At 38.0% G+C, this 21,766-nt stretch overlaps 1 protein-coding gene across 12 annotated transcripts in view; it reads left to right on the top strand.

Annotated features, from left to right (window-relative positions):
* Positions 1-21,766, top strand: part of CEP112 (centrosomal protein 112) — a 462,552-nt gene that overhangs the window by 13,979 nt on the left and 426,807 nt on the right. The window lies entirely within an intron of this gene.

The following is a 21,766-nucleotide window of genomic DNA, read 5'->3' as shown; positions in this document are numbered from 1 at the left end:
CTTGAATTTCTTTTCTTTTTCCCTATCGAGCGGTATTTGTTTTGATTTAATAATGACTTAAAGGTAAACCCCATTCAACTGTGCTTTCCCACTAGAGCACTAAACTTAAGGATTTTTAGTGCAAAGAAAGATAAACTTCTAAGTTTTGCAAATACACAAAAAGTAGATTATTGTTGTAGGATAACTTTTGGCTCTTACGAGGGATAGATTTACATTGGGCTTTTAGCAAATTTTGAATTTTACCCTTGGCACTGTTTTCCGAAATGTCAAAATGTTGCACGGTGGCAGTTGACATAGATCGTACTTTATGCTTCATCCTCACCGTTCTCTTGGTAGCTTTCATTTTTTGGAATTTGGTTTGGTTGCCAGTGTCATCTCTCTTTTGTGCTGTCATTTTGTTCGGTTTATTCCTTAATCAGATGGAGAAATGTTATTAGCGATGTGAAATGTCTTCCTGGTTGACGCAGCGCGGTTGATGTTTTTCGGGCCTCAGGCATTCTGGTGGAAAAGAACGGACGAACACAACGTGAGAGATCCAGCCCATGTGAAATGTTTTGATGAGAGAGGGGACACAAAACGGAGAGGCGAAAAAGGAAGGGGTGATAGAATTCAGGGTGCATTCAGAAGATTAAAAAGAGGTGAATAGATGAGTCCCTAGCACACGGTGTGCAGTGCTTGGTCTTAGCAGTCGTAGGAGATTTAAAAGTAGAGGAGGTGTTACTGTGGAATTTTCGTTAGCCTTATAGCAGATCAACGGAGGTGTGAAGAGAGTGTGGTCTGCATGCAAAGGAAAACACAGTTCTCGGTTTGGCTGAAAAATCGGTGAGATCTCACAGTCCGTGAGCTTGGTGTTTGCCAAAACGTTTCTTGCGCGTCCAACTGAAAGCTGCGTTCCTTCTAGGTATAATGCATATGGAGTTTACAGTATAAAGGTGAACTAGAGTAGTTTCCCATATCTTGGAGCTGAGACCAGAGGTTGGAAACTGACGATCTTCTTGGACTCAATGAATCACGTGCATAGATTTGTTTTGTTTGACGTCTGTAGTGTCTTTAAGGATTTTTGAACGAGTTATTCGAAGTGAACAATTGGGAGTTTTACATAAAAACATAATTTTCTGGGGGTGCCTGGTTGGCTCAGTCAGAAGAGAATGTGACTCTTGATGTCAGGGTTATGAGTTTGAGCCCCGTGTTGGGTATAGAGATTACTTAAATACATTAAAAGAAACCAAAACTTAAACAAAAGCCTGACTTTCTGGGCTCCTTAAAAAACTAGAGACTCAGTCGTCTTTCCAGAAGCCAGTCACACGTGGGAGTTAAGTGACACTTGGTTACTGCCCCAGTAAATGCCTTCGCTGTTCGCTGCTCATTTTTGGCACTGACTTTGAGATCAGTCGCATCTCTGTTTGACTATGAACTTTTTCTCCCCTTTTAAGTAGGGTCGAGAGGTGGAAGAAGTATTTCTTTTAACGCTTTTGCATCCTATCACAAGTGGAAAAAAGAAAGGTAGACGGAGAGGGGTCCGAAAACTCAAAAAGAGGAGGGAGACCACATCTTTGTAGAAGTGAAGAATGTCCCTACGTCTGGCAGCATAATCACTCGTTTGTTACCCAGATCCTGCAGAAATTCGCTTTCTGATGTTGTTTTAGATAAACAGGGAAGAGCATTAAGTGCACGGATTAATTTCCATGTAGTGGTTATGTGTAGTTGTGGGGATATTCGTGAAGATTGAGGTGTGTGTTAAATTGAGGCTTAGGGTAGAAAACAGACTTGAGATCTCAGGAAATCCAAGTAATGGACTTTCCTTTCTCGGAACAGAGGATAAAGTTTAAGAAAATTTAGTGAGAATATTCTTCAGATATTACTCTGTGACTTTTCTGGAAAATGATACCATAGTGAAATCTCCATAATTAAAAACATTTTTAAAAATTTTACTTATTTGTATTTATTTATTTGTTTACTTATGTATTTATTTTTGAGAGACAGGGAGAGAGGGTGCAAGGAGGGACAGGAGAGGGAGAGGGGGAGTCCCAAGCATGCCCCACGCTCAGTGCGGAGCCCAATACGGGGCTTGATCTCATGGCGGTGAGATCATGACCTAAGCTGAAATGAAGAGTCAGATGCTTAACTGACTGAGCCACCCGGGCGCCCCCAAACCTCCCCAATTTTAACAAATAGCTTCTTTTTCTTTGTTGCTCACCTATAATAAAATGGCATTTGATGCAAATCATTCAAGTATGAGGCGTGCGTTATCAGTTATATAATAAGTAATTAAGGGGAAAAGCAGGTAGTTCTTTGGTCCTACTCAACCCTTCAGATCTCACAATTCGAAAAAATCTTGCCTGACACCCCAGGTCTGTTTAAGTGACTCTGTGTTTCCTTGTTCGTGGCGGGCAAAGTCTTCTGTTTCTGTTCTCCGTGCTAGACTGTAAATGTCAGGAGGCAGGGACTGTGCTGTCGCTATTTGCACTGTGTTTCCAGGGTCTCGCACCGGGCGGGGACCTCTTGGGAACCACGTAAGTATTTATATTTGATAAGTGCTTACATGCATGAGTGACTGTGTTGTGTCAGGCACTGCCACTTACTTAATTTAATGTGTACAAAAACCTTTGGAGACAGGTAGATTGTGACAGAGAGGATGGCCCATAAGGATTTAAAAAAAAAAAAAAATCTTTTAGGACAAGTTGAGGAAAGGATCCATTTTAGAAGTTAAGAGAGGTGTGGGTACAGGCTATAGGGATGCCCTTCACACACCGTGAGTGATCTAAAGACACTGAGCTGGGAAAGACAGACTGAATGAACTGTCTTTCTGGTCAAGTGCCCGAATATCACCGAGGCTAATTGACAGCCATTTAGTGCTGCAAAAACAAAAGCTCTCAGACTATCTTTTCTTCTATTGTTCTCTTCGTTTCATTCCATCATATTTGCAAATTTTAATTGGACTTAAAATTTGAAGCCACAGGTCCACGAATTAACAGATATTTGTAATTTTGTGAACAGGAAGGCATTAAAAAGAGTAAAACTGACATTTCTTTTAGCTAATGGCAATAAAGTTGATTTAAAAGCCAAGTAAACACATGATGTGTGAGAGGAGATCAGAAGGGGCGGGAAGAGCCCTACTGATGGTCTTACTGTGCCAATGAAAAAGTCAGTATCTGCTACTGTTGACCTAGTACATCTCATCAGTTCTGCAAGAAATTGTTTTAAAAAGTTTAAGAGGCTTATAATATTTGACACATGTATGTTTTTATAGTGAATAATTTATTGTTACTTAGAACTGAAGTTTAATGCTGCCTCATAAATTTTACAAGCACTTCAACTTGTCCTTTGAAAAACCTCTTTAATCTTAAAAGATTTTCCCCCTTAGTGTTTCTTTTTTGATCACTTTATAAAATCCTGCTTTACTTAGACCTTTTTGTATGTGAAGTATTTCTAATGGCATTTTAGATTATGCTGTTTGTGTCCTAGCCTTTTCATATTGTTAAAGATGCAGGGCCCTTTTGAAGCCTCTTTGTTAGGCCTCCCTATTCAGGAGAGGTGGCACCTTCCCTTTACCTTTATTCTTCCTGTAAGAGACGGGGCGTTCTTCGTTCTAAACACGTTAGAAGTAGTTTGAGGTTATATGCTATCGTGGTTACTCTCATGCTTCCCCCCCCACCCCCCCAATACACATCATCCACTAGTAAGCTTAGCATTTCACATTGGATTGCTTCGACACGTAGCTAGTCCCATCCTTGTTTTATTCTTTGCTTTCCTTTTTCACCTTTCTTGTTGAAGGTTATGTTATTACCAGTGTTTTCTTTTAGAAAAACCACTTTTTAAATTGCATTGCTGTTTTATTAGAGATCTATTACTGTATTTTAATGTCAAATATCTGCTTTTCTTTTTAAAAAAATTTTTTAAAGTTTATTTTGAGAGAGAGAGAGAGAGAGAGAGAGAGCGAGCATGAGCGGGGGAGGGGGAGAGAGAGAAAGAGGAAGAGAATTCCAAGCAGACTCCGTGCTGTCAGCACAGGGCCCCGTGTGGGGCTCGATCCCCTGAAGCGTGAGATCGTGACCTGAGCCGAAATCAAGAGTTGGATGCTTAACTGACAGAGCCACCCAGGCGCCCCCTGCTTATTTTCTTGACAGTGAAAAATTTACCTACATTTGAGTTTGGTGCATGATTTTACAAAATGTTACTGATGAGACCACAGACTTAGATCTCATCCCTGTACAGTTGGGCTAATTTCATTTAGTTCTACAACCATGAGCTGTATCCATAGATACTACTTCCTGGTCATCCTTCGGGTACTTACCACTATGATCTGGTAGAGACCTTAATTGCCTTTGCGGTTGACGGACTTCCGGGTAACTCCATGGTCCTCCTCTGGGTGTTCACAGTCTTATAATCCCTTCCTCTTGAGTTCAGGCAGGACCTGTGACTTGCTTCTCATAGGATATGGCAGTGGTGATGGGATGTCATTTCCATGATTACATTATGACACATAAGGCTCTGTCCTGCTAGCAGACTGACTTCAGAGTCTTGCTGTCTTTTCCTTGCTGGCTGTGAAGAGCCAGGCTGCCATGAATTCTCTAGCTCTCAGGAACTGAATGCTGCCAACAACCATGTGCACGGGGAGGGTGGATCCTTCCCCGGTAGAGCCTCCAGATGAGAACCCAGCTCTGGGCAAACCATGATGGCAGCCTGCATGGCCCTAAGCAGAGGACCCAGCCCAGCTGTGTCTGTATTTCTGACCCACAGAAACTAGGAGAAAATACATCTGTGTCATTTAAAGCTCTTCAGTGTGTGGTAATTTGTTACGCAGCAGTAGATGACTAGTACAGTTTTTATCCTCATTTTGGGAAATGATACAACCCATATACAATACATGCTTGTAAAAACCTCAGAGTAGAAATATGTGGAGTAAAAAGTCAAAGTCTTTCTCTCCATGTCCTCCTTACTCCACTTTGCTCATGGGAAGTAATAGTCATCAATAATTTGGTGTGTATCATTCTACAGTAGCCACGTAGCCACACATAAGTTATTAAAAAATTATACATTAGTTTATACTGTATGTCCTGTGGTGAGACTGGCTGTTTTTCCGCTTCACTGTATCCGAACCTGTGTCATGTAGCCTGTGCAGTCTTTTTAACCGCCGATAAGAATCCCTAGTGTGGATTGACTGTAATTTAGCATGTCTCTGTCGCTTTTAATTCTTCACGGTTATAAAGAATGCCTTCGCATCTCGGTACACATACCATTATGCATGTGCATGTATTTTTTGGCTACTGCTGATGCTCAAGAAAGAAATCACTGTTTTAGTAGCCCGGTACGTTAACAAATTTAACGGATAAGGGATTGGTGGGATTATTATCAGGTACGCCATCTTGCGGATTGACAACAAAAATCTATTTGGGCTAGTGTGGAGAGATCTCTAAGGTACATAAAGTTTCAAAGAAGTTTATAAAAGCATAGTAAGCTTCAGTGTATGTGTGTGCATGGTGTATTTCAAAGAGGATATATGGACACACATGTGTACGTGTGTTTGCGATATTTCTGGGCGCCACACGTGAAACAGTTTTACCTTTAGAGAGAGGGACTAGTCTGGTGTGGAATGTTAAAAACTTTTTTGTACATACGTCTATGTTAGTTTTAATAGTCACATACTTATTTTTGATAGATACTGTCAAGTTGCCCTCCAAAATACCATCTTGTTAAGATGTTTGGGCATATACAATAGTGATGCGTATTCACACATTTAACTATATATAATTATACAAATTTAAACATAAGAATGAAATTTTCCCAATAAATATTTGTGGATTTCACTTGTATTTCTAATTTGTTAAAACAGAAATCAGGTGGGACGAGTTGTGCCATTTATGGAGCACCTAATGTATGCTAGATACTATTCTAGAAATCTTTTACAAGTTATCTGATTTCATCCTCTCGACCCTTCTGTGAGGCTGACGTGATGGCCCTTTGTATTTATAGATGAGGTAACAGCTTCGGTGAGGTCATACCGCGTTCCCCGTGATGGATCCAGTTTTGGAATCTAGGTCTTGATGATTTTAATTTTTTTTTAATGTTTATTTATGTTTGAGAGAGAGACAGAGACAGAGCATGAGCAGGGGAGGGGCAGAGAGGGAGGGAGTCACAGAATCCGAAGCGGGCTCCAGGCTCTGAACTGTCAGCACAGAGCCCAACCCAGGGCTTGAACTCACAGACTGTGAGATCAAGACCTGAGCCGAAGTCGGACGCCCAACCGACTGAGCCACCCAGGCGCCACTTGGTTTGATGATTTTAGACCCTGTGTTCATTCTAGTCTAGTCTATCCTGTAGGCACAAGTACCGTATGCAGCAAATGTGGAAATTCCACTTTCATCCATCATTTTCCCCCACTCAAGCTGTATCAGCAGTCCTGGGCGACTGTGCCTTTGTTCTTGGTTATTTCTAGGTTGAGCTGAAATGAGGGAGTTTGCCTTTGTTCAGATCTCTCTTCTGACACTTGGCAACTGTGTCCTCAGGCAAGTTACTTAATTTCTCTAACCTCCAGTTTCATCATTTGTAAAATGGAGCTAGAGAGCCTCTGACAGGGACCTGAGAAAGTGTTAGCTGCGGCCACCTTCATCACTGGCGTGGTGATTGTTATTTCAATAGTTCCTGCAGGAGCATAGTTGTTAGATGGTTTGACCATTCTTTCTTCTCTAATTAGCTCATCTTCCTAAAGGATATTGTCTTCAAATCCATCAGTCATTAATTATTTTGAGTTACTAAAAATCATTTGAGAATCACTTGAGAAAAATAGATTAATGGCTATGTGGAAAGCTTCTCAGTGTAAGTATGAATCCTGCACACTCTTAGAAGGTGTATTCTCCCAAACACGGAACATGGAGATAATATGTTGTATTCTTTTCTTAGGATTCTATGAAAAATGTATTGAAGCTTCTGTTGAATGGCCTGTGATTATTTTTATGACTTTTCAGTGAAGTATAATGTGGTCTGGTAGCTTTATCACCAAAGTGCAGTTAGGGTCTAGGATAGAAAAGATGAAAAGAATGATTTAATACCACTTAACTATTTTTACTTGAAACTTTGCTTAAGAGTTCCGGGTTGGTGGGGGGGGGGGGGCGGGGGAGGCAAGATGAATCAGCCTGCCTCCCAGTGGAAGAAACACAAGGATTCTACTTAACTGTAGAGGACCTTGTTCATGAAAAAGGAAGGCATTAGTTTAGATTTCTTTAGATGCCATTTTATAAAGAGCCACCATCTAGATGACGTAAAAATTCTAGGAGTGTGCAAACAGAATTATTATTTACTGTATATTACTCTTACCCTATGAGATTTAGGTTATGTTTATATGAATTAAAGTTTATCTTTTAATTTATATTGTGTCCTCTAAGAAAGAAATTTGTTCATACCTGTAAGAAAGGACTTGGAGAATAATTATCCTATTTTAAGTGATTATAGAGGACTATAATTTTTGCATCTTGCTTTAATGAGATCCTTCCATGGATTATTTGATGCCAGATTTTAGTTTGGAATGAGGAATCTAATTATAGCCCTGCCCTTATGGAAAATATGATTTGCTTTACAATGATCCTCTTTATGATGTGGTTTTCCAGGAATGCATTGCGGCAGAAAGCTGGGACTGTGTATGTCCTTTAAAAATGTCTCCCATTATAGCTAACATTTCATTGGCTCGTGCAGTTTAATGACATGACCAGCAGATGGTGATCAAGTATAATGAAAATGTACTTGTGATTGAGTATGTTCATCTATGTGAAAAAACATTTTTCACTTCAAAAATAATGATGTAATTTTTTAGTCTGGATACTTAAAAAACTGCAAAAGAATCTTTTTCTTGGTTAAACTCCGTTTTTGTGTGTAAGTGACATTAACACTATAAATAGCCCTGCTCCTAAATTGTTGGATGAATTTATGGGGTTGCTGATCAGTATCTTTCCTTCCTAGGGATTCTTTATATCCAGTGGCATAAATAAATATGGTTAGGATTACACACAGTAAAACATCCTTAGATATTTACAAAGTACATTCATTATATTTACAAATAGCCCCGTTGTTTGGGCAAAGATATATTCTACAGTAGCACCATCCCGTAGTACTTTCTGCAGGGGTGGAAATGTTGTATGGCTGTGCTATCCAGTACAATAGCCACTATTCACATGTGACTGTTGAGCCCTTGAAATGTGACTAGTGTGACTGAGGAACGGAATTTTAAGTTGTAATTAATTTAAATAGCTGTATGTGATTTAGTGGCTCCTGTATTGGGGCTTGGCACTGAAGACCCGGGTCTTCTTTTGGGCCACTGTAAAGCCTGAGCTAGACGGAGAGCTGCTGTCTAGGTGGGGAAGCGGGATCAGACCGGGACCTGGAGTTGGGTGTTGGTACCTATAAACTGCCTCCGCCACAGGGCAGCCCTTTTATCTGTGCTTACTTGCGATTCATGGGTATCTCTTCTTTGATGATAATCACCCATGAGCAACACCTAGTTGCTTTTCTGTTCGGTCAGTCTCAGGTTTCAGAGGAGCTCTTGCCAATAAATCTTTTTGAAAGAAAGAAAAAGTGATCATTTTCCTTAAGTTGATTTTTTTCATCATTTTGTTTGGATAAAACACTTAGCATGGATTACATGTGATTCATTGGATGCTTTTGATACAGTGGCTGCTCGTTAGGTAGACACTTATCCTTGAGCTCTACAAATAAGTCTGCTGCATAAATGAGGAATGAAAACTGTTTCTTAGGATACTCCATAAAACATAATGTTTCATGCACTCATAAAACCACCTAACTACTCATTAATTTTCAACATTAACACATTAGTTAAATAGCATTCTTCGGTGTTTACCAGGTCAAGGAAGTGGCAACAAGTTGCAACTGAGATAGAATTGCTTTGAGAACAATGGGCTTGCGTTTTTCTGAGGCTTTTTTTCTTTTTGTTTTAGTGAGTCAGATTTTTGACGTATTTAGTTGCTTTTTAAAAAATTTTAATGGGTGGGGCTTTGTAATAGCATCTTTTTATTTCACAGGCAACTTTCTTTTTGTGAGGTCATAATATTGAATAGTTTTGATTGTCCTTTTAATAAAAAAAGATGACAGTAAGTTTATAAGTATGTTACCGTAAAACTTAATTTTAAGGGAATTGAAATACTCTCTGAGTGTTGTACTGTTAAACCAGAGATCAGTTAATAAACGTTGACTTAATTGTATGGTTTTTATTTTTAAGTTTTAAAATCGAATGTTATTTTCAGGTAGGAAATGGGGAAAGCAAGAAGTCTCAAATTGTTTATGAATCTCTGGTCATTTTTTTAGTTTTGTCAACCCATCTCATTTTTTTTTCCATTTTGTTTTGTTTTTCTTTTTATTCCTAATAAAGTTCCCTTTGAAAAATTAAAATAATATGTTGTGGATCATTGGAAGTTATTTTTATTTTCTTATTTCCAGGGTAGTTTGATAGTTTACTGCTTTATTAGTTGTTGCTATTTATTTTTATGTTTCATTTCCATTTAGCAATGCCTTAAGAAGATGATTCTTCAGGTGGTGTGTAACATTATTAGCCGCTGCTTAGATGAATGCAAAGACATGAAATCTAGTTAATTCTCATTTTAGTTTCCTGATCATTTATAATCTAGTAGTTGTGTAGGAGTCGTATGATTCTTGCAATGTTTTACAACTGTGAAACATAGTGTACATGTAAAAAGTGCACGAAAATAGGGGCGCCTGGGTGGCTCAGTCAGTTAAGCATCTGACTTCAGCTCAGGTTATGATCTCATGGTTTGTGAGTTCGAGCCCCTCGTCGGGCTTTGTGCTGACAGCTCAGAGTCTGGAGCCTGCTTCAGATTCTGTGTCTCCTTCTCTCTCTGCTCCTCCCCTCCTTGTGCTCTGTCTCTCTCTGTCAAAAATAAATAAATGTAGAAACAAAAAAAAGTGCACGAAAATATACAGGTACAGTTTAAAGAACAGTTATAAAATAAACATCCCTATACTTTTAAGCCACCCAAGAAATAGCATATGATAGTACTCCAGGAGACCTTGGGTGTCCTTCCTGACTGGCTCCTCTTGTCATCTCCTGAGAGGACCATTGTCCTGTCTTTTGTGTATATCATATCTTTTCTTTTTTTTTTAACTTTATATAAGTGGGACCATACTTAATATATTATTTTGAAGCTTCTTTTTCTCATGTTTTTCAGATCTATCCTTGTTAATAAATGTGGCTGTGTTTCATTCTTTGTGGCAAACTTTTAAAGTCAATGTGTAACATACAAGACTTAATCAAAGCTTGGTGCAGCTTTACAAAATGAATACCTGTATGTAACCATCTTCTAAAGCAAGAGAGAGACCATCCTCAGCTCTCCAGAAAGCCCTCTCTTGCCCCTTCCCCGTCATTTACCATCCCACCAAATAGTAACCACTATTCTGCATTACATCACCATAGATCAGCTTTAACAGTTTTTGATTCATAAAGCGCGTTCGCTTTTTTCTAGCTTCATTGGCTCAACGTTATGTTGTGAGATTGATTCGCGTTGTTGTGTTTAGCAATGGATTATTCTTTTTTATTTACTACTGTGTGAATGTATCGCATTTATATATGCATTCTACTGTTGTTGGATATTTGGTTTTGTTCTGGGCTTTGGCTGTTACAAATAATTCTGTGAACATTCTCGTACATGTCTTTTAGTGCCCATGTGCGCACTGTGTTGGCTTGGAAGTGTCCTTACAGTACATTCTGCCAGAGAGTTTTCCAAAATGGTTATGGCAATTTACTTTTCCAGGGTAGGATTTCAGAGTCTGTGGCTCCCCCACTCTCCCAATACTTGGTTTGTCCGTTTCGTTTAGTTTTAGGGATTCTAGTATGGTGTGTTTTAATTTGCATTGTCCCACATGGCTAGTGGCATGGAGTGCCTTTTCCTATGCTTTTTGGCCACTTGGATGTCCTCTTTTGTGAAGCTGCTATTCATTTTTTAATAAAACATGGCTTCTCAGTGTTTTTTGATTTGTCACGGTTCTTTGTCTATTCTGGATACAAATGTACATATCCAGAATACATTTTTTGTTGATGTACGTATGGCATATGTCTTCTCCCGCTTTCATTGGTGTGATCTGTCGAATGTCATTAACTTATATTATAGTTTTATTTGTTGTTTGTCTCTGATATTGTTTGTGCTTTTTTTGTGTGTCCCGTTTAAGATTTCTTGCCTTGCCTATCCCAAGATAATGGAGATACTTGCCTATGTTGCCTCTAGAAGCTTTCTTACCTTTCTCATTTAGGTATGTGCTTCATCTGGAATTGATTTTTATGTATGAAATGAGGTAGGGCTTTCTCCCACCCCTAGTCAGCCCAGGATAGTGGAGGGATAGCCATTTAATCCAACATCTTAAAAAAAAAACAAAACCCCAGCCTTTCCCCACTGCTGTAGTTGGCATCATTATTGTAAACTAGGAAATCTTATTTGTGTGGGTTTATTTCTGGACCCTCGTCTCCTCCATTGGTCTATTTGTCTATCTGTGTGCTATTACTATATGCCTTAATTACTGCAGCTTAGTAGTGTAGCGTATGCATTCCAGCTTTCTTTTCTTCTCCAAGATTGCCTTGGCTCTTCTTGGTTCTTTACCTTCTCATTTAAATTTTATAATTAAAATTGTTTTTAGTGTTTATTTTTTTGAGAGAGAGTGAGTGAGAGTGAGTGGGGGAGGGTCAGAGAGAGAGGAGACCCAGAATCCAAAGCAGGCTCCAGGCTCCAGGCTCCAGGCTCTGTGCTGTCAGCACAGCCCCCGATGTGGGGCTCGAGCTCACAAACTGTGAGATCATGACCAGAGCTGAAGTCGGCCACTTAACCGATTGAGCCAACCAGGCGCCCCCTAAATTTTACAATTAGCTTACCAGTTTATACACACACACACACACACACACACACACACACACACACACACACACACGTATCTCTGTTGACATTGTAAGTGGAAATGTATTGAGTCTATAGATCAATTTAGGAAGAGTTAATATCTTTATAATATGGAATTACACTCCCAGGCCCAGATAAACAGTGATCTGCTTTTCGTGTCTATGGTTTTGCCTTTTTTAGAAATTTCATCTGAGTGGATGAAATACATAAATACATACATAAACTGTGTAGTCTTACGCATCTGATTCTTTCACTTAGGGTATTGTTTTTGAAGTTCATGTTGCCTGTATCAGTAGTTCATTCCTTTTTAACCCTGGATGGTATTTCGCTGATGAGTATATCACATTTTGTTTATCCATTTACCAGTTAATGGATATTTGGATTGTTATCAGACTTCAGCTATTATGAATTATGCTGCTGTGGACATTCATACTGCAAATTTTTGTTTGAGCACGTGTTTTTCATTTCTTTTGGGTAGATATCTAACAGTGGGCTATATAAGTGTATATTTAACTTTTTAAGGGAAGTAGCAAACCATTTCCTAATGTGGCGGTGCCATTTGACATCCCTGTTAGCAACGTGTGAGGCCTCAGTTTTTTCACATCCTCACCTCTTGGTATTATCAGTGTTTTTGATTTTGGTCATTTTAATGGGCATGTAGTGGTATTGCATTGTGGTTTTAATTTGCATTCCCCTAATAACTACTTGTGCTGAGCATCTTTTCATGTGGTTAACTACCATTTGTATATCTTCTTTGGAGAAATGTCTGTTCCGATAGCTACCTGCTCCCCACACACCCAACTACAATCAATGATCACTAGAGACATTTCTGAAAGGGTGAATAATGGGAGGTACAAAGGAGTCACTGGTTTCCATAGCAGTTCTGAAATCCAGTTGGGCAAATACTGGAAATTCCTTAATCAAGGCTCAAGACCTGGGACTAATATTGCATGTCTCCTAGCTCCTCCCACTGGGCTCTTGAGTCCATCTTCTGAGTTCTTCCCTTTTCATGAAAGATAGCATGTATTTGCAGCTTAGTACTTTTCTCAGCCTGTCTCCCTCCAGAAGAATTTTGGACACTTTTGTACTCTTATCTTTTTCAGTCAAGGGGAGCAGTGATTTTGCTGAATAATTTTCTCAAAACCTTTGTAGACCTCCTGTGCATCTCTTTTATGTTCATTCCACTAGACAAAAGCCACATGTATTAATCTCATTGAGATTCCCTTTCCATGTTGGGTTGCTTCTGACAAGATTGAGGGATAATGACCTTAACCTTTCTAGAGGCTCTGTTGTTTGATTGAGAGAATCTGTAAAGCATCGCCTTAATCTTTTTAAAGTTCTCTGTGTGTGAATGTATAGTACTCTTGATGTACCACCTTTGATCTTTTTGATCTTAAAAAAAGGTTTTTCATTTATACTCTTGGCTTTTTCTCTAGGCGGTGCTCAGATTTCACTCGGGTGCCATTTCTTAGTTCAGCATCTTTTGCTAGCTGGAGACTGAGAATTTTTAAAATCATGAAGTTCTCGTTCTTTTTTCTTTCGGTGTCCTCCACTTAGTTTAATTTATTACTCTTCTCTTGCATTTTACTCTAAGCAGCAAGAAATACTTTGCTTGGAAATCTCCGTCACTATGTCACTCATCCAACTTATTAAGCACGTCTTCTGTTTTACATGTTACTTGAGGTGATAGTGTGGCCACTGCATAAAAGGATCCCTCTCCTGTTTTTCAGTAACATGTCTCTCACTTCCTCTTGCGTTCTCACTGGCAAATCTCACTTGAGTCCTCAAGTCCAGATTTCTACTAACAGCCTCTTCCGGTCAATTTTGTCTTTTTTTTTAGTATACAAGTCAAAGTCCTTCCAGCCTCTGATGACTACCTGGTTCAAAAGACACTTCCACTTTTTAGGCGGTACCTCGTTCCTAGGTACCAAAGTCTGTATTAGTTATCTATTGCTGCATAACAAATTGTTCCGAGTGTTAGCAACTTAAAAACAACAAAATTTATTATCTTGTAGGCATGGCTTAGCTGGGATTTGTGGCTCAGGTTCTCTTGTAAAGCTGCAGTCAAAGTATTTGTGGGGTGTTTGGGAGCATCAGTCTTAGGGCTCTCATTCAGAGGCTTCTTTAAGTTTCTTGCTGTTCAGACTTCTCCAATGAGCAGCATGAAAGATGGCAGCTGGCTTGCATTGAAGAAAAGAAGCAAGATGGAAACCAGGGTCTTTTTTGTAAGCTAATCTTGGAAGTGATAGCCTATCACTTGTGTTATATTCAGGTTATTGAAAGTAAATCACTAGATTCAGTGGATACTCAGAGAAAAGGGTTTACACAAGGGCATGAATGCCAGGAGATGGGGGTCATTGGGAACCATATTAGATGTTGCCTACCACACACCTAGAACAAGTACTAAAAATATAATAGACATATAACCGGGAAGAAATATAACTAAAGAGATTAAAATGGAATACAGTAATATAGTCAACATAAAAGTAGGTAGGGAAGGAAGAACAGAGAAACAGAAGATGGGACAAATATAAAACAAATAGCAAAATGGCAGACCAAGTAGAGCCATGTCAATAATTACATTAAATGTAATTGGACTCAACAGTCCAGTCCAAAGGCAGTGAATACTAGATTGGATTTAAAAAGCAAGTACCACGTTGTATGTTATCTATAAGAGACATACTTTACAATACAAAGACAAATAAATTGAAAGAGTTGTGGAATGTAAAGAGATATAAAATGAAAACAGAAGCATAAGAAACCTTAAGCCAGAGAGAATTATTAGAGACAAACATAATTATTTTGTACTGATACAAGAATAAGTTCATAAGCATGACATAACAGTTATAAATGTGTATGTAGCAAATGATAAAGCTTCAGAAATATGCGAGTCAATAAATAACAGCCAAAGGAAGAAATGGACAAATCCACACACGTTGCAGATTTTAACACCTTTCTTAGGAACTGATGGAGCAGAAAATTCAGTGAGGATGTAGAAGACGTGAACAGTGCACTGACCCATCTCAACCTCATTGACGTCTATAAAACACCCCACCCAACAAGTACAGATTACACATTCTTTAAGTGTGCACGGAATGTTCATCCGATAGGTCATGTCTGGTCATAAAAGAAATCTCAGTTGGTCACCAAAGATGAAAGTCGCACAATATATAGTCTGACCGCATTTGAATTTAATGAGAAATGAACAGTAATAGTACTGTATATCCAGAAAAGCCCTAAAATATTTATAAGTTAAAAAAAAAAATCATTCTAGAAAAGATCTTATTTTATTATTAGTGCTTTCTTTTTGCTTTTTAAAAGAAGTGTATTTTGAGGAGAGGGAGTGCCCACTGGTGGCAGGGGCAGAGAGAGAGTGAGAGAGAATTCTAAGCAGGCTCCGCACTGTCAGCGCAGAGCACGATGCAGGGTTCAGATTCACAAACTATGAGATCATGACCTGGACGGAAATCAAGAGTTGGACACTTAACTGACTGAGCCACCCAGGTGCCCCATTTAAGATTTTATTTATTTTTTTTATTTATTTATTTATTTATTTTTTAAACGTTTATTTATTTTTGAGACAGAGAGAGACAGAGCATGAACAGGGGAGGGGCAGAGAGAGAGAGGGAGACACAGAATCTGAAACAGGCTCCGGGCTCTGAGCGGTCAGCACAGAGCCCGACGCGGGGCTCGAACTCACGGGCCGCGAGATCATGACCTGAGCCGAAGTCGGACGCTTAACCGACCAAGCCACCCAGGCGCCCCACGATTTTATTTTTAAGTGATCTCCACACCCAATGTGGGGTTTGAATTCATAACCCCAAGATCAAGAGTCTCTCCGACAACTGAGCCAGTCAGGTGCCCTCCAAAAATCAATTATACCCATTGGTGAAGAAAGAAATCACAAGGGAGTTTAGAAAATATTTTCAAACAAATGATAAGGAAAATACAATACATAAAACTTTATGAAGTGCAGCCAAGGCAGTGCTTAAAGGGAGATTTAGAGTTTTTAATGCTTATATCAGAAAAGAAGAGATATCTGAAATCAGTGATCATAGCTTCCCCCTTTTGAAGCTGGAAGAGTAAGAGCTAAGTGGACCCAGTGTAAGTGGAATGAAGGAAATAAAATAGATGAGTGGAAATCAATGGAACAGAGAATAGTAGAGAAAAATCAATGAATCAAGTATTGATTTTTTTGAAAACTAAATAAAATTGATAAATCCTGGTCAGACTTATCAAATAAAAAGAAATATATGGACAAATATAAAAACCTGTAGAATTTTCCTTTCGGTTTATAATTCCATTTTTAGGGGCGCCTGGGTGGCTCGGTCTGTTGAGCATCCGACTGCAGCTCAGGTCGTGGTCTCGCACTCTGTGAGTTTGAGACCCACGTCAGCTGTGCTGACAGCTCAGAGCCTGGAGCCTGCTTTGGATTCTGTGTCTCCCTCTCTCTCTGCCCCTCCCCCGCTCATGCTCTGTCTCTCTCTCTGTCAAAAATAAATAAACATTAAAAAAATCTATATATATAATTCCATTTTTATTTTTTATAGGAGTAGAAAGAAATATGTGTAAAATAATTATAAATATACGTTAATGGGTATGCAGTATCAGCAACATAAACTTGTGGGGAGAGGTGTGGAGGTATAAAGGAGTAGAGTTTTTGTATGTAGTTGAAGTTTAAAATATATTGTTGTCACTTTAGGATTAAAAAAATTGTTTTGTAATCCTCATGGTAACCACAAAGAAAATACACACAAAAGGCTATGAGAAGGGAATCGAAACATGTCATTACAAAACGTCAACTAAATAAAAAGGCAGGCAGGGAGGAAATGAGAGACAAATAAGCTATAAGACATACAGAAGGTAACAAAATGTCAATAGTGAGTTTTTGTCTATCACTAATTCATTGCACTTGAAGTGTAAATGGATTAAACTCCACAATGAAAAGTCATGGCTTAGCACAATGTATAAAAAAATGCCAGTATTCAGCTATATGCTGTTTACAGGAGACTCACTTTAGAGCTAAGGACACACACACCCACACACAGGTTGAAAGTGAAAGAATAGAAAAAGATATTTCATGTAAAGAGTAACCGAAGGAGAGCAGAGGTGACTGTATATCATACAAAATGGACTTTAAGTAAAAAACAGCTATGAAACAGAAGGACATATATTATGATAAAAAGGTCAATTCACCAAGAAGATACAATTATAAAATACATGCACCAAACATACGAGACCAACATTGTCAGAACTGAAGGGAGAAATCGCTCTAGAGTAATAGTAAGAAACTTTAGTACCCCGCATTCCCACATTCAACAATGGATAGAACAATCAGAAGATCAATAAAGAAATAGAAGGTTTGAACAGTACTATATAGACCAATTGGACCAAACAGACATATACAAAGCATTCCACCCAACACAAGTACACATGGAATAGTTTCAAGTACACATGGAATATTCTCCAGGGTAAATCATGTGATAGGCCACAAAAGAGTCTTAATAACATTTTAAAAATTGAAATCACACAGAGTATTTTTTTTCTGAGCAAAATATAGGGAAACTAGAAGTTAATAGTGAAACTGGAAAATTCACAAATGTGTGGAATTAAATAACTCACTCTAAGCAAGCAGTGAGTCAAAGAAGAAATCAAAAGGGATATTAGGAAATATCTTGAGATAAATGGAAATGAAAACACAATGTACCAAAACTTAGGAGATTCTGTGAAAGCAGTAAGAGGGAGACTTAAGGTTGTAAAAGCTTGCATTAAAAAAGAATAAAGATCTCACATGGACAACCTAAGTTTACATCTTAAGGAACTAGAAAAAGAAGAACAAACTCCAAAGATAGAAGAAAGGAGATAATAAAAACTAGAGCAGAAATAAACAAAATGGAGAATGAAAAAATATTAGAAAAAAATGAAACCAAGAGTTGTTTTATTCAGAAAAAAATCAACAAAATTGAAAAACCTTTAGCTGAATTGCTTAAAAAGAAAGAAGACTCAACTGAAATCAGAAAAGAAAGGGGGGAGTATTACAACTGATTTTACAGAAATAAAAAGGATTATAGGTATGATGAGTAGATGTATGCCGACAAATTGGATAAACCAGATGAAATGGACAAATTACTAGAAACAGTCTACCAAGACTGAATCATGAAGAAATAAAATCTGAAAAGACCTGTAACTGGTAAGGTTATTAAAGGAATATTCAAAAAGCTCCCAACAAAGAAAAGCCTAGGACCAGATGGCTTCATGGGTGAATTCTACTGAACATCCAAAGAATATTTAACACCAATCCCCCTCAGACTCTTCCAAAAATTGAAAAAGAGGAAGCACTTTCAAATTCATCGCATGAGGTCAGCATTACCCTGATACCAAAGCCAGACAAAGACACTACTGGAAAACTACCGACCAGTTTCCCTGATGAATATTTATGTAAAAATCTTCAAAAAAACCAAAAAAACCCCAACAAAACAAAACCAGCAAAGAAAAGAAACAACTAGCAAACAGAATTCAGCAGCACATTAAAAAGATTATACACCATGACCAAGTGGGATATTCCTGGAATGCAATGAGAATTCAACATATGAAACTCAGTCAGTATAGTACACTGCATTAACAGAATGATTGAAAAAGCCACATGATCATCTCAAACGATGCAGAAAAAGCATCTGACAAAATTTAATACCCTTTCATGATAAAAATAATAAACTAGGAATAGAAGGAAGCTATTTCAAAATAATAGGCCGTATATGAAAAACTGATCACTAACATCATACTTAATGGAGAAAGACAAAGACTTTCTAATCGCCAGAGTGATTAGGCAAGAAAAAGAAATAAAAGGCATCCAAATCGGAAAGGAAGAAGTAAAATCATCTCTGTTCACAGATGACATGATCTTATATATAGAATATGTACATAAAATATACATAGAATATGTATGTATTCCATACAAAACTGTTAGAACTAATAAATTCAACAAAGCATCAGGATAAAAAACCAACACACAAAAATCAGTTTCATTTTTTATATCCTGACAGTAAACAATCTGACAAATTAAGAAAATAATTCCATTTACAATAGCATCAAAAAGAATAAAATACTTAGGAATAAACTTAATCAAGGAGGCAAAAGTCTTGTACACTGAAAAACTACAAAATTAAAGAAGACACTAGTAAGTGGAAACACATTCTAGTGTTCATGGAAGACTTAACATGTTAAGATATGGTCAATACTACTCAAAGTGATAAATGGATCCCATGCAGTACCTATCAAGATTCCAGTGGCATGTTTTTCTGTTTGTTTGTGTTTGTTTTCAGAAATACAAAAATACATTGTAAAATTCGTATGGAATCTCAAGTGACAATGAATGGCCAAAACAGTCTTGGAAAAGAAGAACAAAACTGGAATACTCATACTTCCTAATTTCAAAATTTATTGCAAAGCCACAGTAATCAAAATAGTGTGGTATTGGCATAAAGACAGACATATATAGAATAATTGAGTAGAACAGAGACCCCAGAAATAAACTCTTACATATATGATCAAATTATTTTTTGACAAGGTGCCAAGACCACTCAATAGGAAAAGGACAATTTTTTTTTTTCAACAAATTGTGCTGGGAAAACTGGATGCAAAACACATGCAAAAGAATGAATTTGGACTTTTACCTTACACTATATATAAAAATTAACTCAAAATGGATCAAAGACCTAAACATAAGAGCTACAACTATAAAGCTCTTAGTTGAAAATATAGGGGAAAAGCTTCATGACAGTGGATTTGACAATGATTTACTGGATATGACACCAAAAGCACAGACAACAAAAGAAAAAAGATGATGAATTGAGTTATATCAAAATGGAAAGTTTGTGTCTATCAAAGGATGCAGTCAAAAGAATGACGAGACAACCTATGCAGTGGGAGAAAGTATTTGCAGATCATACATCTGAAAAACAGTTAATATTCAGAATATGTAAGAAACTTCTACAACTCAATGACAACAATGAAATAATAACTCGGTCAAAAAATGGGCAAAAAAACTTGAATGGACATTTCTCCAAAGAAGATGTACAAATGGCCAGTAAACACATGAAAAGATGCTCAACGTCAATAATCATAATAATCATTTTGGAAATGCAAATCAAAACCATAATGAGAGGGGCACCTGGGTGGCCCAGTTGGTTGAGTGTCTGACTCTTGATTTCTTTGACTAGGTCATAACCTCATGGTCATGGGATCAATCCCTGTGTCGGACTCTGCTCTGAGTGTGGAGTCTGCTTGTGATTCTCTCTCTCTCTCTCTCTCTCTCTCTCTCTCTCTCTCCAACAAACCATAATGAGATACCACCTCACACCTATTAGTATGGCTACTATAAACAAACAAACAAATTAAATGTTAGCAAGGATGTGGAGAAATTGGGACCCTTGAGCACTCTTGGTGGGAATGCAAAATGGGGTAACTACTGTGGAAAATAGTATGGCAGCTCCTCAAATAAACTAGAAATAGTTACCATCTGATCTACCAATTCCTCTTCTGGGTATTTATACAAAAGAATTGAAAACAGGACTTGACATGTTCATGGTATCCTTATTTGCACTAGCCAAAAGGTGGAAGAATTCCACGTGTTCATCAGTGGATGGATGGAAACAAACTGTGGTATATACATACAGTGGAATATGAATGAGCCTTAAAAAGGAAGGAAATTCTGACACATGTTACAACACGGATGAAACTTGAAGATATGCTAAGGGAAATAAGCTAGTAACAAAAAAGACAAATACTGTATGTTCGCACTTTTGCGAGGTACCTAAAGTAGTCTGATTCGTAGAGGCAGAAAGTAAAATGGTGTTTGCTAATGGCTACAGGGAGAGGGGAATGGGGTATTGTTTAGTGAGTACAGAGTTTCAGTTTGGGAAGATGAAAACGTTATAGAGATGGATGGTAGTGATGGGTGCACAACAATGTGAGTGGACTTAATGCTACTGAACTGTATGCTTAAAAATTATTAAGACCCCTGGGGTGGCTGGGTGGCCCAGTTGGCTGGGCTCTTGTCCAGCTCTTGATTTCGGCGCGGGATATGATCTCAGGGACGTGGCATCGAGCCCCACTTGGGTTCTGCACTGAGTGCAGAGCCTGCTTGGGATTCTTTCTTTCTCTCTGCCCCTCCCCTGCTCTGCCTCTCTCTCTCAAAAAAAAAAAAAAAATTTGGTTGGGACAGTAAATTTTATGTTACATGTATTTTGCCACAATTAAAAATAAAAAAGATCAAGAGAAAACACAAAATAACAGTATCAGGAATGAAAAGGAGACTCCATATGGATCCTGTACACATTAAGAATATAATGAGAATAATATAAACCACCTTCTACCACTGAAAACTTGAATGAAGTAGACACATTCCCTGAAAGACACAAAACTAATACTGACTCAAGAAGAAATGGGAAATTTGAGTCGCCCTGTTATCTACCAAGGAAACTTAATTCATAATTAACCACCTTCCCACAAAGAAATCTCCAGGCCCAGATGGCTTCGTTGGTGAATTTTATCAGGCTTTTATGGAAGAAATATCATCCTGCATGAAATTTTTTCAGGAAATAGAAAGAGGGAATGCTTCCCAACTGATTTTGTTAAGTCAGTATCACTTTGTTTCCAAAAGAAGACAAAGACATCATAAGAACCTAAAACTGCATACCAGTATTCCCTCATGAACATAGATTTAAACACTCTGAATTAGCAAGTTGTATCCAGAAAAAGGATAAAAAGGATATTATATCATGAATGTATGAGGTTTAATCCCAGGAACATGAGGGGTTTTGGCACTTGGAAATCTATGTATTTTAAGAAGGAAAAATCATGTC

This window comes from Panthera pardus, unplaced genomic scaffold (assembly GCF_024362965.1).
Source record: "Panthera pardus isolate Hobbes unplaced genomic scaffold, ASM2436296v1 HiC_scaffold_3, whole genome shotgun sequence".
In the NCBI taxonomy this organism is placed as follows: Eukaryota; Metazoa; Chordata; class Mammalia; order Carnivora; family Felidae; genus Panthera; species Panthera pardus.
Note: the sequence above shows the minus strand (reverse complement) of the source record. Positions and strands in the feature narration are given on the sequence as shown.